The 19,803-nt window shown below is 41.6% G+C and overlaps 1 protein-coding gene across 2 annotated transcripts in view; it reads right to left on the bottom strand.

Moving 5' to 3' along the window:
- CYP19A1 (cytochrome P450 family 19 subfamily A member 1) overlaps positions 1–18,297 on the bottom strand; it is a 43,186-nt gene extending 24,889 nt beyond the window's left edge. For both annotated transcript variants that reach the window (XM_060755278.2, XM_060755279.2), the window contains exon 1: positions 18,175–18,297. The gene's annotated coding sequence lies outside the window, so the exon portion shown is untranslated. The remainder of the gene's footprint in view (positions 1–18,174) is intronic.
- Between the last annotated feature and the right edge of the window lie 1,506 nt (positions 18,298–19,803).

Here is a 19,803-nt window from a genome sequence, read left to right as displayed (position 1 = left end):
CAAACATCCTCCTCCTTGAGCCCTGGTCCTGGTCCTGGTCTAGACTAGAGCAGCATTTCTATAGGTTTCCAGCACAATTAGGGTTTGGATGGGGTTGGAATGAAGATATTGTGCAATGTACAACCATGTCCGACCATGCCCAACCATGCAAACAAGGCACCACAATGCACAAGTTGCAACAACTGATGTGCAATTACATCAGAACACACCTGGAATTCTGTGTCCAAATCTGGGCACCACAACTGAAGAGAGACATTGACAAGCTGGAATGTGTCCAGAGGAGAGTGACTGAAAGGATCAAGTTTCTGGAGAACAAGCCGTATGAGGAGCGGCTTAAAGAGCTGGGCATGTTGAGCCTGAAAAAGAAAATGCTGAGAGGTGACATAATGATGGCCATTTATAAATTTATTTATTTGTCGTGTCAGATCAACCAGTCAATTATAGTATTACATGTCTAACAGAACAAAGCAAACAAACAGATAAAATATAGCATTTGTGAGTTTGGTAGTTGGTTAAATGTTCTTTGACCAGTATCGGGCCACTTGGAGTGCCTCTGGTGTTGCTGCAAGAAGGTCCTCCATTGTGCATGTGGCAGGGCTCAGGTTGCATTGCAGCAGGTGGTCAGTGGTTTGCTCCTCTCCACGTTCGCATATCGGAGATTCCACTTTGTAGCCCCATTTCTGAAGGTTGGCTCTGCATCTTGTGGTGCCGGAGCGCAGTCTGTTCAGTGCCTTCCAAGTCATCCAGTTTTCTGTGTGCCCAGCGGGGAGTCTCTCATTTGGTATCAGCCATTGGTTGAGGTTCTGGGTTTGAGCCTGCCACTTTTGGACTCTCGCTTGCTGAGGTGTTCCAGAGAGTGTCTCTGTAGATCTTAGAAAACTATTTCTAGATTTAAGTTGTTGACGTGCTGGCTGATACCCAAACAGAGGATGAGCTGGAGATGTCTCTGCCTTGGTCCTTTCACTATTGGCTGCTACTTCCCGGTGGATGTCAGGTGGTGCAATGTAATCAGTGTAATTTCTCCAGTGGTGTAGGGTGCAGACACCCCGTGATAATGCGGCATGTCTCATTAAGAGTCACATCCACTGTTTTAGTGTGGTGAGATGTGTTCCACACTGGGCATGCATACTCAGCAGCAGAGTAGCACAGCGCAAGGGCGGATGTCTTCACTGTATCTGGTTGTGATCCCCAGGTTGTGCCAGTCAGCCATTTATAAATATGTGAGGGGAAGTCACAGGGAGGAGGGAGAAAGCTTGTTTTCTGCTGCCTTGGAGACCAGGATGCAATAGAACCACAAGAAAGAAGATTCCCTCTGAACCTTAGGAAGAACTTCCTAACTATGAGAGATGTTCAGCAGTGGAACTCTCTGCCCCAGAGTGTAGTGGAGGCTCCTTCTTTGGAAGCTTTTAAGCAGAGGCTGGATGGCCATCTGTCAGGGGTGCTTTGAATGAGATTTTCCTGCTTCTTGGCAGAATGGGGTTGGGCTGGATGGTCCACGAGGTCTCTTCCAACTCTTTGATTCTATATGCATGGATTGAACTTTTGCAACCAGCTGAATATAGACATTAGACATCAGTCAAGAAAATGCAACGACATGCATAGAGGATCTTGCACATGAATCCAGTTCTGCTTTTCCATTGCAAGTCTGCCACACATGTGGCAGCAGGGGGAGCTAAAGTGTGCACATTTATTAAGGCTTCATGTTAATATTAAGACTTTGTATTACATATACACAACAACCCCCACATTGTTTTGAATTTTCTTTTTGGGAGAATTAAGTTTCACAGGAAGAATGAAGGACAGGGCTTTAATGGTTCTGCAGAAGAGAGGATTTGAATAGCAATTCTATGTTCAGCTTTCAAATCTTAGCAGAAATTGGCCTTCACTTGCTAGCATTGTGTCACTGTGGGAAAGCCATAACTAGACTAGCACACCAACAGGACCCAGCCATAATCTCAGCAATCCTATAACGGTAAGGGAAATCCTTAGGTAAAGGTTTTCCCCTGACATTCAGTCATGTCCGACTCTGTGGGGTGGTACACACCTCTATTCCTAAGCCGAAGAGCTGGCGTTGTCCATAGACACCTCCATGGTCATGTGGCCAGCATGATTGCATGGAGCACCATTACCTTCCTACCTAGAATCATAGAATCAAAGAGTTGGAAGAGACTTCATGGGCCATCCATTCCAACCCCATTCTGCCAAGAAGCAGGGATATTGCATTCAAATCACCCCTGACAGATGGCCATCCAGCCTCTGTTTAAAAGATTCCAAAGAAGGAGCCTCCACCACACTCTGGGGCAGAGAGTTCCACTGTTGAACGGCTCTCCTCATGTTCAGATTGAATCTCCTTTCTTGTAGTTTGAAGCCATTGTGCCATGTCCTAACCTCCATGGAAGAAGCAAACAAGCTTGCTCCCACCTCCCTGTGGCTTCCTCTCACATATTTATACATGGCTATCATGTCTCCTCTCAGCCTTCTCTTCTTCAGGCTAAACATGCCCAGCTCCTTAAGCCACTCCTCATAGGCCTTGTTCTCCAGACCCTTGATCATTTTAGTCGCCCTCCTCTGGACACATTCCAGACTGGTACCTATTGATCTGGGTCAATATTGATCTGGGTCAATTATGCTGGGGAAAGTGGAAGGCAAAAGGAAGAGGGGCTGACCAAGGACAAGATGGATGGATGGCATCCTTGAAGTGACTGGACTGACCTTGAAGGAGCTGGGGGTGGTGACGGCCGACAGGGAGCTCTGGCATGGACTGGTCCATGAAGTCACGAAGAGTCGGAGACGACTGAACGAAAGAACAACAACAACCTATTGATCTACTCACATTTGCATGTTTTCGAACTGCTAGGTTGGCAGAAGCTGGGGCTGACAGTGGAAGCTCACCCTCCAATATAGACACATGAAAGATGGAACGCAACTGAGTGCAAACTACATCTGTGCGCAGATGACGTCCAACTCTATCACTCCTTTCCACTTGTTGCCAAGGAGGCTGTCCAGATGCTGAATTGGTGATTGGCAGCTGTGACAGCCTGGATGAGGGTGAATAAACTGAAATTGAATCCAGACAAGACAGAGGTACTCCGGGGGCCTTTCCACACTGCTCTATATCCCAGAATATCAAGGCAAAAAATCCCACACTATTGAGTGTAGACTCAGATAACCCAATTCAAAGCAGATATTGTGGGATATTCTGACTTGATATTCTGGGATATAGGGCTGTGTGGAAGGGCCCCTGGTTAGCCGAAGGGCCAAACAGGGTTTAAGGTTACAGTCTGTGTTGGATAGAGTTACACTTCTCCGAAGACTCAGGTTCACAGCTTTGGAGCTCTTCTGGATTCATCACTGAGCCTGGAACCCCAGGTTTCGGCGGTGGCCAGGAGTGCTTTTGCACAATTAAAACTTGTGCAGCAATTGCACCCATACCTTGGGAATTCAAACTTGGCCATGGTAGTCCACACTCTGGTTAAAACCAGAATAGACTACTGCAACACACTCCACGTGGAGTTGCCCTTGAAGTCTGTTCGGAGGCTCTAAATGGTCCATTGGGTGACAGCCAGATTGCTCACTAGGGCAGTGTACAGGGAGCATACAATCCCCCTGTTACATCAGCTCCACTGGCTGCCAGTTTGTTACCAAACAAAATTCAAAGTCCTGGCTTTAGCCTATAAAGACCTAAATGGTTCCAGCCCAGCTTACCTGTCTGAACATATATCCCTCTATGAACCATTTTTGGGGTTAAAATTGCTGAGGGAGGCCTTACTCTCAGTCCCACCTCCCTCATAAGTGCGACTGGTGGGGACAAGAGACAGGGCCTTCTCAGTGATGGCCCCTCATCTACGGAACTCCCTCCCCAACGAAATCAGATCAGCTCCCTCTCCCCTGACCTTCAGGAAAAAAAACTTAAGATGTGGCTTTGGGACCAAGCCTTTGACCAGTAATTGGAGCAGTGCAATATGTGACTATGAACTTATTGACAAATGGAATGGCCCTGGATTATGATTTGGGTGGCCTGATTTTAATTTATGTTTTACTAATTGATGTTTTAACTGTTTGGTTTTTAATTGTATTTGTTTATTTTACAGACATATATGTATATGGTATCAAATTACTGCCTGTTATAAGGTCATTTTGAGTCCCCTTCAGGGTGAGAAGGGTGGGATACAATTATCTTTTTGTCGTGTCAGGAGCGACTTGAGAATCTGCAAGTTGCTTCTGGTGTGAGAAAATTGGCCGTCTGCAAGGACATTGCCCAGGGGACACCCAGATGTTTTAATGTATTACCACCCTTGTGGGAGGCTTCTCTCATGTCCCTGCATGGGAAGCTGGAGCTGATAGAGGGAGCTCATCCACACTCTCCCTGCGACCTGTCGGTCTTCAGTCCTGCCGGCACAGGGGTTTAACCCACTGCACCACCGAGGGCTCCTGGGATACAAATGGGGTAAGTAAATAAATACTTTTGCACTTTGAATTCAATTTTTAGAGACTGAAGTAAGTTGAGGAGGAAGAGGAGCCCTATGAGAAGTGGCTTAAAGAGCTGGGCATGTTTAGCCTGAAGAAGAGAAGGCTGGGAGGAGACGTGATAGCCATGTATAAATATGTGAGAGTAAGTCATAGGGAGAAGAGAGCGAACTTGTTTTCTGCTGCTCAGGAGACTAGGATGCAATGGAGCAATGGCTTCAAACTACAAAAAAGGAGATTCCACCTGAACATGAGGAAGAACTTCCTGACTGTGAGAGCTGTTTAACAGCGGAACTCTCTGCCCTAGAGTGTGGTGGAGGCTCCTTCTTTGGAGGCCTTTAAACAGAGGCTGGATGGCCATCTGTTGGGGGTGCTTTGAATGCAATTTTCCTGCTTCTTGGCAGAATGGGGTTGGACAGGATGGCCCACAAGGTCTCTTCCAACTCTAGGATTGTATGATTCTAGAAGTGACTATGAACTTATTTGATTGACAAATGGAATGGCCCTGGATTATGATTTGGGTGATGTGATTTTAACTGATGTCTTACTAATTAATGTTCATGCCCAGCATTATTTTTTAATTTTTAATTATCACATTTGGCCCAGCCATAGGTTTTTAAATGTTTGTTGTTACTGTTACTGTTTATTTTTTGTTTATGAGATTTATTTTGATTGTTTTGTATTGATGTTTTGTTATTGCTTTTATTATTGTTGTTCTATGGGCTCAGCCTCATGTAAGCTGCACCAAGTCCCTTGGGGAGATGGTAGCGGGGTATAAATAAAGTTTTATTATTATTACTAGCCGTCCCCTGCCATGCGTTGCTGTGGCCCAGTCTGGTGATCTGGAAAATAAAGTAATGAGAAAGTGTTGGTTTCTAATCTATGTAATTTCTTTATGCTTGTGTTGATGTAGAGATTGTCTGGTTGGCCTACTCTGGAGCATGCAACATAAAGTTGTCGTTCTTTGGGGGTTCCTTTCAAATCTATGATACTATATCTGTGTGTGAGAGAGTCATATCTCTCTCTCTATATATATATGGCTGGATGGCTCTTTGTCGGGAGGGCTTTGATTATGTCTTCTTGTCCTGGTAAAGGGAGTTGGACTGGATGGCCTTAAGTATTTTCTGTTGGTCACGGGGGTTCTGTGTGGGAGGTTTGTCCCAATTCTGTCATTAGTGGGGTTCAGAATGCTCTTTAATTGTAGGTGAACTATAAATCCCAGTAACTACAACTCCCAAATATCAAGGTCTATTTTCCTCAAACTCCATCTGTGTTTATATTTGGGCATATTGCATATTCGTGCCAAGTTTGGTCCAGATCCATCATTGTTTGAGTCTGCAATGCTCTCTAGATGTAGGTGAACTACAATTCCAAAATTCAAGGTCAATGCCCACCAAATCCTTTCAGTGTTTTCTGTTGGTCATGGGAGTTCTGTGTGCCAAGTTTGGTTCAATTCCATCGTTGGTGGAGTTCAGAATGCTCTTTGATTATAGGTGAACTATAAAACCCAACAACTACAACTCCCAAATAACAAAATCATAATTTTTTGAGTGATGATCACTCCTTGTGTAGGGAGACGTTTTGTTGCCAAATTTAGTGCGATTTAGTTCATTGGTTCTTTTGTTTTTAAGGTTGAGAAGAAGCAGGGGAGCTGAGGGATGATTTATTGTTGCCACCAATTTAAAAGGAACCAGTATTCAGGAGATTTTACCCCAGTTCCCAGTTTTAAAAAGAACTGGCCGATTTGCAATGGAGGTTACTGATTAGGAACCAAATTTACCATCAAGTTGGAAGGGAGGCTATTCAATTGCACCTCCTCCTTTATTAAGAAAGTAATAACTTAGTAGTAATTACACTGTATATACTGTAGCGTGACTGGAGAGAAGAATGTAGACTTATTTGGTTACTTTTCCCTACGTTTCTGCTACCACGTGAGGTAAGTTGTAATATTGTGAGAAATGGCACTTGGTACACAGAATAGACGGAGCTGAGGCAATCTTCAAATAAAAGTTAACAATTTTATTAAGTACACAGAGTGTGGTTGCAAGACGTAACTTTTCCTTGTAGCACTTGGAATAATACTTGTAACTTTAACAGTTCATACTTTCAAGTAACACAGTATCTTTCTGACGTAGAGCACTTGTTTCAGACAAAGTTTCCATACAGGGATGTTTCCCTTAGCTGATCCTCCCTAGATCAAATACTAAGTAAACTATTCTTTAGCCTCTCCTTAGACTAAAAGAATACCAGCTATGTTTCACCATTCGGCTGCACTAGCCTGAGAAACTTCCAATAGCCAAACCCAGCTTTTCAAAGCCTCAAAGCTTTGCTTCACAAGTCACTCCACCACCTTTCCTTTCCTTCTCTCCCAACTCCTAACTCCTCACTCCTCTGAACCTAACTCCTGACTGCTCACTTCTCTAAACCTAAACTTCTAACTGATTTTTAACTGTCATTTTTTAAAACTCTCCCCTCTAAGCTCCTCCCACTTCCCTCTCTCCTGCATCAGTCTCCATGGCAACGCACATGGAGGACTCCTCTGACTTAGGCCGTTCCAGCCTTACTGCAGCCAATCTAAATACAGTTAAAATTATACAATTTATAATCAACTCCTGTACAAAGGTACTCATTATGCACTGAGCATTTATATATATATAGGATATTATTATTATTATTATTATTATTATTATTATTGCTATTATTATTATTATTATCTGTTTGGTTTTGAATTGTATTTGTTTATTTTATGGACATCTATGTGTATGGTATCGAATTGCTGCCTGTTGAGTTCCCTTCAGGGTGAGAAGGACACGATACAAACGGGACAAATAAATAAATACTTTTGCACTTTGAATTCAATTTTCAGAGACTGAAGTAAGTTGAGGAGTAGGAGGGAAACTAGGAGGAGAAGGAGGAGGAAAGAAAAACTTTGGGACATTTTATAAGGAGCTGTAAAAATAGGATTAAGCAGGACTGCCCAAGCCACACCAGAACAATTGGAAAGTATGTAAACTATTACCATCCTGCCAGGTCCATTATGAGACATAATGCGAGAAGCAGCTTCTCTTACATGCCAGGCAACAAAACCACTTTGGCCAGACATGTTTTGGCAACTCACAAAGCACAGTCTTGAGTCTACCAATTATCTAGTAAAAGTTGTTTTTGATCTTTTAAATTGTGACTTTTTCAAAACTCACCCTAATTCAGATCCTTCAAATCCTCTGAAGATGCCCGTAGCCACAGATGCAGGCGAAATGTCAGGAGAAATGCCGCTAGAACACATTGGACATACAGCCCGGAAACCATACAACACCCCAGTGACTCCAACCGTGAAAGCCTTTGACAATACTCACTCTAATTACTTTGGGAGAGAAAACACTGTGTGAGGAATGGGGGCATGCTCTTCCAAATTTTCCATCTGGCCCATGGAAAAATCTATGTCTGCATGAAAAAGCAAAGCAAAGCAAAACAAAAACAACCCACTTGGGATGTCCAGATTTATTTCCCTTGGCCTTGTTATTTACAGTTTGTCTCATTTACTCCTGAACCATATCAATCTATATCTATATCTATATATCTGAGCTTTCACAGGGACTATGCTGGATGGAGACTTCTGGGGGATTTAGCCCCAAACTTCAAATTTCCAATGGAAGATTACCCAACAATCCTGACATTCAGGAAACAGGTGAAGTCGTGGTTGTGGAGACAGGCTTTTGAAGAATGAGACAACGATTTGGATGGAAGACGGTGTATATTCAATTTTAGAATGACGACTGCCCACTGTAGTTTTTAAACATATGTGCTTTTCCAGTGTTTTATTGTAATTATGTACTTTGATATTTTACAGATTGTATGTGTTTTTATGGTTGGAAACCGGGCTGAGTCCCTCTAATGAGGTGAGAAGCTCGGTATATAAAACTTTGAAATTAATAAATAAATAAATACTCCATCCATCCCATGCAGATGACCGGTGACACCAGCCTATTACCGTATATACTCGGGTATAAGCCGAGATTTTCAGCCCTTTTATAGACTGAAAGCCCCTCCCCTGGCTTATACTTGAATCAAAGTTATTTATTACCTTATTTAGTTTATTATTATTATTATTATTATTATTATTATTATTATTATTTGAAACACAACAAGATGGGTCCACATCAAACAAGATCACTCTGCTGGTTGTTGTATTGGATCACATGTCGGACACTTCCTAAGTGTCTAGGACTGTGTGATGTATTGGCGAATAATGTGTGCAGATAACAGTAAGGTGGCCTTTTGCAGCTGGCAGATGGTAATTTTGTCAGCACTGATTGTGTTTAAGTGCAGGCCAAGGTCTTCAGGCACTGCACCCAGTGTGCTGATCATTATTGTTGTTGTTGTTGTTGTTGTTATTGTTGTTGTTATTATTATTATTATTATTATTATTATTTGAAATACAACAAGATTAGTACACAGCAAACAAGATCACTATACTGGTTGTTGTATTGGATCACATGTCGGACACTTCCCAAGTGTCTAGGACTGTGTGATGCATTGGCGAATAATGCTTACAGATCCCAGTAGGGTAGCTTTTTGCAGCTGGCAGATGGTAATTTTGTCAGCGCCGATTGTGTTTAAGTGCAGGCCAAGGACTTTAGGCACTGCACCCAGTGTGCCGATCACCACTGGGACCACCTTGACTGCCTTGTGCCAGAGTCTTTGCATTATTATTATTACATTTATTATTTTACTCTAGTATTATTATTACATTTACATTATTTTACACTATTACTATTTTTATTACATTTAATATTTTACTCTATTATGATGATGATATTTATTATTTTATTCAGTATTTATTATTATTATTATTATTATTATTACATTTACATTATTTTGCAGTAGCTGCTGCATTTCCCACCCTTGACTTATACTTGAGTCAATACATTTTCCCAGTTTTTGTGGCAAAATTAGGTGCCTCGGCTTATATATGGGTTGGCTTGAGTATACGGTATTGACTCTATATAATCTACAGAAAGCTTTAGAAGTTACCTTGTTTAGAATACAGCTTCTAGATTTCCAAGTAGCCACATTGCCTGGGGATTCTGAAAGTTGTCGTCCAGCAAAGTCACACTTCCAAACTTTGCTTTTTCACAGTCTCAGGACATGATTGGGGTGCTTCCCTACTAAGTTGTCTTTTCAGTGCCAAGCAAAGACGTCTTTTATTTTCCCAAGGCACCTAGTCAGACGTGTTCTTTTTCTTCCTGTCCCAACTTTGGCTGAATGTTTCCACCATCTCCTCCACCCCCCATGCTACTGTTTTGTTTTTCTTAAAATTGTATTGCAATATTTACACAATTTTTTCCAAATATTTTGGTGATCATTTTTCCCCCCAAGGGCAGATCTGAAACAAAGAAGGAAACATATCCAAGGCAAGAAGAAACGTGTTCTTTTGCTTTTCTGTCCCTCTAGTTTGACTGTTGGCATCTGGTCTTACCGTTGGCTTCTGTAGCAACAATATGATGAAACCCCTCCAAATTTTAATCTGAGATTAAACACAGGTAAATTACTTCCTTACAGGGTTTGGTTGAAAACTCGGAGCAGATTTATTGTCCTTCTGAACTGGAAGTCGCCAGCTCCCTAATATCAGAAAATGGAGAGGAATCACTAAGCATCATCTATATAAATAAAAATGTGATGTTCGTTTGTGGGACTAACAGAACTCAAAAACTACTTGACGAATTGACACCAAATTTGGACACAAGACACCTAACAACCCAATGTATGTCTTTCACTCAAAATAAGTTGATTTTGTCATTTGGGAGTTGTAGTTGTTGTGATTTATAGTTCAGCTACAATCAAAGAGCACTGTGAACACCACCAACGCTGGAATTGAACCAAACTTGGCACACAGTTCTTCCATGACCAACAGAAAATACTGGAAGGGTTTGGTGGGCAGTGTCCTTTGGTTTTGGAGTTGTAGTTCACCTACATTCAGAGAGCACTGTGGACTCAAACAATGATAGATCTGGAAGAAACTCTACATGAATACTCAATATGCCCAAATATGAACACTGGTGGAGTTTGGGGAAAATAGAATCTTGACATTTAGGAGTTGTAGTTGCTGGGATTTATAGTTCACCTACAATCACAGAGCATTCTGAACCCCACCAATGATAGAATTGGGCCAGATCTCCCACACAGAACCCCCATGACCACCAGAGTGGGCCACAGCAATGTGTGGCAGGGGATGGCTAGTCTATTTAAATAAAAATGTAATGTTTGTTTGTGGGATTAACATAACTCAAAAACTACTTGACGAATTGATACCAAATTTGGACACAATAACCTATCAGGCCAACGGGTGACCATCACTCATAAAAACATTGAAAAACACAGAAGAAGAGACTTTTAAAGCCAAAAAAAGCCCCCCAAAAATTACAACTCCTGTTCAAAACCACATATATAGACAAACACACCTATACACACACACACACACACACACACACACACATATATTCACACACAATACACATATACACAGAAAGAGGGGGAGAAGGAAGGAAGGAGAGAAAGAGGGAAAGAAGGAGGGAAGGAGAGAGAGAAGGAAAGAGAGAAAGATAGAGAAGGAAGGAGGGGCAGAAGGAAATAAAAAAGTGAAAGAAGGAAGGAAAGAGAGAGGGAAGGAAGGAGAGAAGGAATGAAAGAGAGAAAGAGGGGGGGGGGGAGGAAGGAAATAGACAAGTAAGGATGGAACCAAAGAGCAAAGGAAGCGAGGAAAGAAACAGAGAAGGAAGAAAGAAGAAGGGAAAGTAGAAGGGGAAGAAAAAAAGAGAAGGAAGGAAAAAGGGAGGGAAGGAAGGAAGGAGAGAAAGAAAGAAAGAAAGAAAGAAAGAAAGAAGAGAAAGAGGGAGGGAAGGTTGGCCACAGCAATGTGTGGCGGATACAGCTAGTCTATATAAATAAGAATGTAATGTTCATTTGTGGGATTAACATAACATAACTCAAAAACCACTGGACGAATTGCCCCCAAATTTTGCCACGAGATACCTACTAACCCAAGCAGTGACCATCACTCAAAAAATTGAATTTGTCTTTTGGGAGTTGTAGTTGATGGGATTTATAGTTAACCTACAATCAGAGAGCATTCTGACCCCCACCAAAGATGGAATTAGACCAAATTTGGCACACAGGTCTCCCATGGCCAACAGGAAACACTAGAAGGGTTTGGTAGGCATTGACCTTGAGTTTTGGCAAACCAAACAATCTCCATATAAACACTGACAAAGAAAAAGGAAGAAATACAGTTTACCCACAAGCAGAAAGAAATTACATATACTGTATTAGAAACGAACACTTTCTAATTACTTTATTTTCCAGATCACCAGACTGGGCCACAGCAACGCGTGGCAGGGGATGGCTAGTAGATCATAAAAGGATTTATGAAGACAGTTCAACTTTTGGTTCTTCACATAGTTTGGACTTCAGCTTCCAGAATCTCTTCCTATGAAATTCTAAGTTGGCTGGGACATCTGGGAATTGAAGTCCCAAACTCCTAGGGGACCACAGCTTAGAGACCACTGGTGTAGCCCATTCATCTCAACCAACCATACAAGATGGGCTATGCAGTATCTAGCTAATGCAATGTTTCTCAACCTGGAGGGTGTCAGATGGGTCACCAAAGACCATCGGAAATCACAGTATCTTCATGGGAGTTCTGTGTGGGAAGTTAGGTCCAATTCTCTCATTGGTGGGGTTCAGAATACTCTTTGATTGTAGGTGAACTATAAATCTCAGCAAGTACAACACCCACATGTCAAGGTCTATTTTCCCCAAACTCCACCAGTGTTTACATTTGGACATATTGATTATTTATGCTAAGTTTAGTCCAGATCCATCATTGTTTGAGTCCACAGTGATCTATGGATGTAGGTGAACTACAACTCCAAAAGTGAAGATCAATGCCCACCAAACCCTTTCAGTATTTTCTGTTGGTCATGGGGGTTCTGTGTGACAAGTTTCATTTAATTACATCATTGGTAATGTTCAGAATGCTTTTTGATTGTAGGTGAACTATAAATCTCAGCAACTACAACTCCTAAATTACAAAATCAATCCCTCTCTAATCCCATCAGTATTCAAATTTGGACATATCAGGTATTTGTGCCAAAGTTGGTCCAGTGAATGAAAATACACCCTGCATATCGGATATTTACATTATGATTCATAACAGAAGCAAAATTACAATTGTGAAGTAGCAATGAAAATATTTTTATGGTTGAAATCTGAAATCACACTGTGTCCAATTCTGGACACCACAATTGAAGGGAGATATTGACAAGCTGGAATGTGTCCAGAGGAGAGCAACTAAAATGAGCAAGGATCTGGAGAACACGCCTTATGAGGAGCGGCTTAAAGAGCTGGGCATGTTTAGCCTGAAGAAGAGAAGGCTGAGAAGAGAAATGATGAGAGCCAAGTATAAATATATGAGAGGAAGTCATAGGGAAGGATGGAGCAAGCTTGTTTTCTGCTGCCCTGGAGACTAGGATACGAAACAATGGCTTCAAACTACAAGAAAGGACATTCCATCTGAACATGAAGAAGAACTTCCTAACTATGAGAGTTGCTCAGCAGTGGAACTCTGTGCCTTGGAGTGTGGTGGAGGCTCCTTTTTTGGAGGCTTTGAAACAGGAGGCTGGGTGGCCATCTGTCAGGGGGGCTTTGAATGCAATTTTCCTGCTTCTTGGGAGAGGGTTGGACTGGATGGCCCATGAGGTCTCTTCCAACTCTATGATTCTATGAAAGAGAAATGGATGTAATAACAAGCTGAAGCCATCCATAACTGAACAATGGCAAGATGATGCCTTGGCACCCAGAGCATCATCCTACCATCCCTTGCATCCAATCTTTTTCAAAGCTCCCTTTTTGGAGCAACATCTGCATCTTCTGCATAACCAGATACTGGGAGACCTTAACTATATGCAATCCCAGGAGACCTCACAGTTCTGAGTATTATCTGCACCCATCCACCTACCCATCATGACATCAGTGGCTATTCTTTATAGAAGAGAGAGCAATGAGGTGAGTACAAGACATACTGTTCAGAAACTGGGCACAAAAACTGGGTCGGATGATGATGTCTCACTCATCTCAAACAAGAAGGCAAGATGTTCCATCTCAAAGTGTTAATTCCACTGTGATCCCTTCCTGTCCTTCCCTTCTTGAAAGCCCATACCATTAGGCTGTTACCTTTTAGTTAAAAAGAGGTCCTCAACGTGGCAAACAATACAAAGAAGTCACTTCCAAAAGAGGTGAGAATTTCACCTTGTACTTTCCTCGCCTTATTATGGGAGAACATTGGGAACATTGCTTCATAAACATGGGTCATTGAAAGAAGAATCAGAAAGACACGGACTCATTAGATAGATAAGAACCAATTACCTCCAGTACAATTAGAACCTAGACAGATACATCTATGTTTTGGAAGGTGTGTGTGTGTAAGTACATGCTTCTTCTCCTTCCTAGTTTTTCTATCCAAAAAAGATAATTTTTAACAACTGGTACATAAATCCTGGAGGATCTACACCACAGAATTACTCCAGTTTGACATCACTTTAACTGCCATGGCTCAAGGCAATGAAATCAAGGGAGCTGATGTTTTACATAGACTTTAGACCAATGGTTCTCAACCTGTGGGTCCCTGGGTGTTTTGGCTTACAACTCCCAGAAATCCCAGCCAGTTTACCAGCTGTTAGGATTCCTGGAAGTTGAAGGCCAAAACATCTGAGGACCTACAGGTTGAGGACCACTGCTTTAGATTCTTCTGCCAAAGAGTGTTGGTGCCAATGTATTGTCAAAGGCTTTCATGGCTGGAATCACTGGGTTGTTGTAGGTTTTTCGGACTATATGGCCATGTTCTAGAACATGGCCATATAGCCCGAAAAACCTACAACAACCCAGTGTTGATGCCTTTCCAAACTAATAATCCCAAAGTTCCATAGCATTGGTATCAAATTGCAATAATTCTACAGTTTAGATGCAAACTCAGCCCAGTGGTTCCCAACCTTTTTTTGACCAGCAACCACTTGAACAGGGACCACTTTGATCAGGGACCACATTACCAGGAACCTCTTAGTCCAGGGACCACGCTCCAACATCAGTATCAAAAGGGTCATGAATCCATTTTTGGTCAACTTTAGATTCAGTTTGGTTAATTGGGGTGCTGATTCAGAAAAGTGCATTGGATAAGCCACAGCTATAGTTCCTGATACAGAACATATGCCACCCAGTACTCATCATTTGCTCACCCACAGACAGGCATGTAGCTGGGGTGGGGTCTTGGGGTGCTTCAGCCCCCCCCCTGAAATTCTCATGGTGGTCTGTGAAAAGGCCTTACTGGTACATTATTTAAACTGTTATGTCTATTCATATCATGATCTGATCAACATGCTCGATATATCTCATATGCATGGGGGTATTGGGGTAACGATACAAAAGGTTTGCTAGGGTAGACACTCTTTCACTCAGACTCACCCCCTCCCCCCGAATCAAACTCAGCCCCCCCCCCCCCCCCAATCAAAATCCTGGCTACGGGCCTGCCCACAGAAATTCATATTTAATAATTGAGAGCTGATGTGGAAGTAATAATATTTCATTAGTAGTCAGCCTCTCCCCTCCCAACATTCCCATTGCCTCGGCATAAGAGGGTTTTGTGAGACCAGTTACTCTCATTTCCGTGTGGTTTCGAGGCAACGACATAGTAATGGTGAGACCACAGACCATATTTTCATTCTTGTGGACAACTGGTGGTCCACAGACCACAGGTTGAGAACCATTGCCTTAGATCAGTGGTTCCCAATCTTTTTTTGTCCAGGGACCATTTGACCAGTGTGTCCCAAGTTTGTTTCAATTCCATTGTTGGTGGAATTCAGAATGCTCTTTGATTATAGATTAACTATAAATCTCAGAAGCTACAACTCCCAAATGACAAAATCATCCCCCTCCAATCCCACCAGTATTCAAATTTGGGAGTATTGGGTATTTGTGCCAAATTTGGTCCAGTGAATGAAAATACATCCTGCGTATCAGATATTTACATTACAATTTATAACAGAAGCAAAATGATAGTTATGAAGTAGCAATGAAAATAATTTTATGGTTAGAGCTCACCACAACATGAGGAACTGCATTAAGGTGTCATGGTATTAGTAAGTTGAGAAGCACTGCTTTGGACATATAAGAATGGAGATTCCACCTAAACATTAGGAAGAACTTCCTGACTGTGAGAGCTGTTCAGCAGTGGAACTCTCTGCCCCCGAGTGTGATGGAAGCTCCTTCTTTGGAGGCTTTTAAATAGAGGCTGGATGGCCATCTGTCGGGGGTGCTTTGAATGTGATTTTCCTGCTTCTTGGCTGGGGTTGGACTGGATGGTCCACGAGGTCTCTTCCAACTCTAGGATTCTGTGATTCTATGTAAACAAGACTTATTAGAAAAAACAACAATGCTTTGCAAGCTAAGAGGCTGTAGGAAAGCAGGAAGACCCCACTACAGGTAGATATAGACTTGCAAACTCAAAGCCACAGCTTTGAGTTTGCAACTCAAAGACCAAAGCAGGACAGTGGATAACAAAGTGACTCGAGTTCACTCATTCATAGAATTGCCATAAGCTGAAGTCAGCATGACAGCCGATAACAAGAACAACAGCCTGAAGCCTTCTGAAAAGACAGGAGAGTCCATCTGTTGCAAGATGAACAATACCAAACGCTGTCACACTTTCAATATATCCTGTATTTTGACACATAAAAATGTGCGACATTTAAAATTCATCCACAAAAGTCTGCGTTATAATAAATTTGATAATTTCTAAAGTGCCTCAAGATCCTTGAATGAGGAGCCTGAATATTTCTTTCTTGTTGTTCAAAGCAAATAATCAACATCTCCCCACTTCGTCCTCCGGCATGAAAATGACAACAGAATGCAAGAAGACTCCTGAAAGGTGACATTCCCTACTTCACATTGCTGCACATTTGCACAATACTTTGGGTTTTGTTCAATGCCATTTCATTCAAGACTCCTGAAAGATGACATTCCCTGCTTCACATTGCTGCACACATTTTCAGAATACTTTAGTTTTTGGTCAATGCCTTTTCATTCAAGACTCCTGAAAGATGACATTCCCTACTTCACATTGCTACACACATACACACAATACTTTAATTTTGATCAATGCCATTTCATTCAAGACTCCTGAAAGTTGACATTGCCTACTTCACATTGCTGCAGATTTACACAATATTTTACTTTTTGGGCAATGCCATTTCATTCAAGACTCCGGAACGTTGACATTCCCTACTTCACATTGCTGCACATTTGCACAATACTTTAAATTTTGGCCAATGTCATCTCATTCAAGACTCCTGAAAGATGACATTCCCTCCTTCACATTGCTGCACATTTTCACAATACTTTAGTTTTTGGTTAATGTCGTTTCAAGACTCCTGAAAGTTGACTTTTCCTACTTCACATTGCTGCACATTTGCACAATACTTTAATTTTTGATCAATGCCATTTCATTCAAGACTCCTGAAAGATGACATTGCCTACTTCACATTGCTGCACATTTGCACAATATTTTACTTTTTGGGCAATGCCATTTTATTCAAGACTCCGGAACATTGACATTCCCTACTTCACATTGCTTCACATTTGCACAATACTTTATTTTTGGTCAATGCCATTTCATTCAAGATTCCTGAAAGATGACATTTCCTACTTCACATTGCTGCACATTTGCACAATACTTTAATTTTGGTCAATGCCATTTCAATCAAGACTCCTGAAAGTTGACATATCTTACTTCACATTGCTGCACATTTGCTCAATGCTTTAATTTTTGGTCAATGCCAATTCATTCAAGACTCCGGAACGTTGACATTCCCTACTTCACATTGCTGCACACATTTGCACAATACTTTAATTTTTGATCAATGCAATTTCATTCAAGACTCCGGAACGTTGAGATTGCCTACTTCACATTGCTGCACATTTGCACAATACTTTAATTTTTGACCAATGCCATTTCATTCAAGACTTTTGAAAGTTGACCTTCCCTACTTCACATTGCTGCACACATTTGTGTAATACTTTGAAAAAATAGCACCATATGAAAAGCTGTCAAATCATTACAGGTTTTCAAGTGTCACCAATACTAATACCAATACCATGGACAGAGAATTGTTAGATCTATATCAGTTTAATTTAAAAAATGTCTATTTTCCTCTCTCTCTGAAAAAAAAAATCACCAATTTTCTCAGTTGGATTCTTGTTCCAGAAGCTGAATTTCAGAATCTCTTTTCTAATTGCAAAATTTAGAAGAATTCTGTCTGAATTTGAATAATCCGAACATAGAAAAGCTAATGTTGTTGTTGAATTTTAACTAATGGGAATGGATTCCCAAGTGAATGAAGGAGAGAAACAAGACTGCCCTTGAAAGAAGCTACTTTGCCCCTCTAGAAAGCCCAACCATTAAAAAAAATACTTTCCAAAATACTTGAAAGTATGTTTGAAATCTGCACTGAATTGGAATAACTACCTTAAGGTGTATAACCAGAACATGCTGCCTCAAGACAACTCGATTATCCCCAAAGACTCCAACATTTTTACAATATGTTTTTCATTTCATCCCTCTAGACATATGATAATATGAATAAAAAAGTTTTTAAAAGTTACCTTGCCCTTTTCTCACTTCTTTGTCCTAGGTTTCTTACTCGGGAAGTCGGCTACCTTTGCTAATGATGCGGTCCTTTCAAAGATCAGAAAAGACTTTCTGGTGATCACTCTTTATGTAGCATCTTTATTTCTCCTATAAAGGTACTCCTTGTTGCTAAGAGATCGGTTGCTAAGAGATTTTTTTTTTTTGGTGGTAGGTCAGGGGGGCTTTTGTAGCCGAAAAGAGATTTTTGTAATCTAACCTCTGAAGGAAAAACTGCACTTAAGCCAAATATCCAATGATAGATTTTTTTGGGGTGGGGGAGGAGGAAAGTAATTCAAGAGAGAAGAATTCAACCTGTTGGAACTCGTGGAAATACAAAGAGGTGAATTGGTTACAAAAGAGGGAAAGCAAAGAGATGGGGTTCATTTGGGGGTAAACTCAGCATTATACACTGGGCCAAGGAATTAGGTGTTAGAATTTATTTATTTATCATATCAGGAGCCAACCAAGGTTACATTTGCATTGTATTAAAAAACCCACAAAGTTTGAAAACTTGCCATTATAGTATATGTCCTTTGATCAGAAGCTGGCCACTTGGAGTGCCTCTGGTGTTGTTGTGAGAAGGTCCTCCATTGTGCATGTGGCAGGGCTCAGGCTGCATTGTAATAGGTTTTTGTGTGTGTGTGTCAGGAGCGACTTGAGAAACTGCAAGTCGCTTCTGGTGTGAGAGAATTGGCCGTCTGCAAGGACGTTGCCCAAGGGATGCCTGGATGATTTGATGTTTTTTATCATCCTTATGGGAGGCTTCCCTCATGTCCCCGCATGAAGAGCTGGAGCTGATAGAGGGAGCTCATCCGCCTCTCCCTGGATTTGAACCTGTGACCTGTCAGTCTTCAGTCCTGCCGGCACAAGGGTTTAACCCACTGCACCACCGGGGGCTCCTTATTGTAATAGGTGATCTGTGGTTTGCTCTTCTCCACACTCGCATCTCATGGACTCCACTTTGTAGCCCCATTTTTTAAGGTTGCCTCTGCACCTCGTGGTGCCAGAGCACAGTCTGTTTAGCGCCTTCCAAGTCACCCAGTTTTCTGTGTGCCCAGGAGGGAGTCTCTCATTTGGTATAAAGCCATGGGTTAAAGTTCTGGGTTTTAGCCTGCCACTTTTGGACTCTTGATTTCTGATAATAATAATACAAGCATTGTTGTTACTGAAAGCAATAGTGTTTACTACTTTTTTTGGTAAAGGTTGTTAGCCACCTTGAGTCCCCATGAGGAAAAGTGAATTCAGAGGTCCCAGAGTAGTTTGGAGTGTTTATTTTCTGTAACTTTTTCAGGTGTGTGATCCCACCAGTTCTTTGTCACAGGCAGATGGTATTTGTGGCACAAGTTCCAATGAATCATCTGAGCAATGGTGTTATGCCTCTGCTTGTAGTCTGTCTGTGCAATCTTCTTGCAGCAGCTGAGCATGGGGTCTATTGTTTCATCTGATTCCTTGCAGAGTTTACACTTGGGATCTGGTGTTATTATTATTATTATTATTATTATTATTATTATTATTATTAACACATCAAGATGACTCCACAGCAGACACTCTGCTGGCTGTTGAATTGGATCACACGTCGGACACTTCCCAAGTGTTGTTGTTAT

This window comes from Anolis sagrei, chromosome 9 (genome assembly GCF_037176765.1).
Source record: "Anolis sagrei isolate rAnoSag1 chromosome 9, rAnoSag1.mat, whole genome shotgun sequence".
NCBI lineage: Eukaryota > Metazoa > Chordata > Lepidosauria > Squamata > Dactyloidae > Anolis > Anolis sagrei.
Note: the sequence above shows the minus strand (reverse complement) of the source record. Positions and strands in the feature narration are given on the sequence as shown.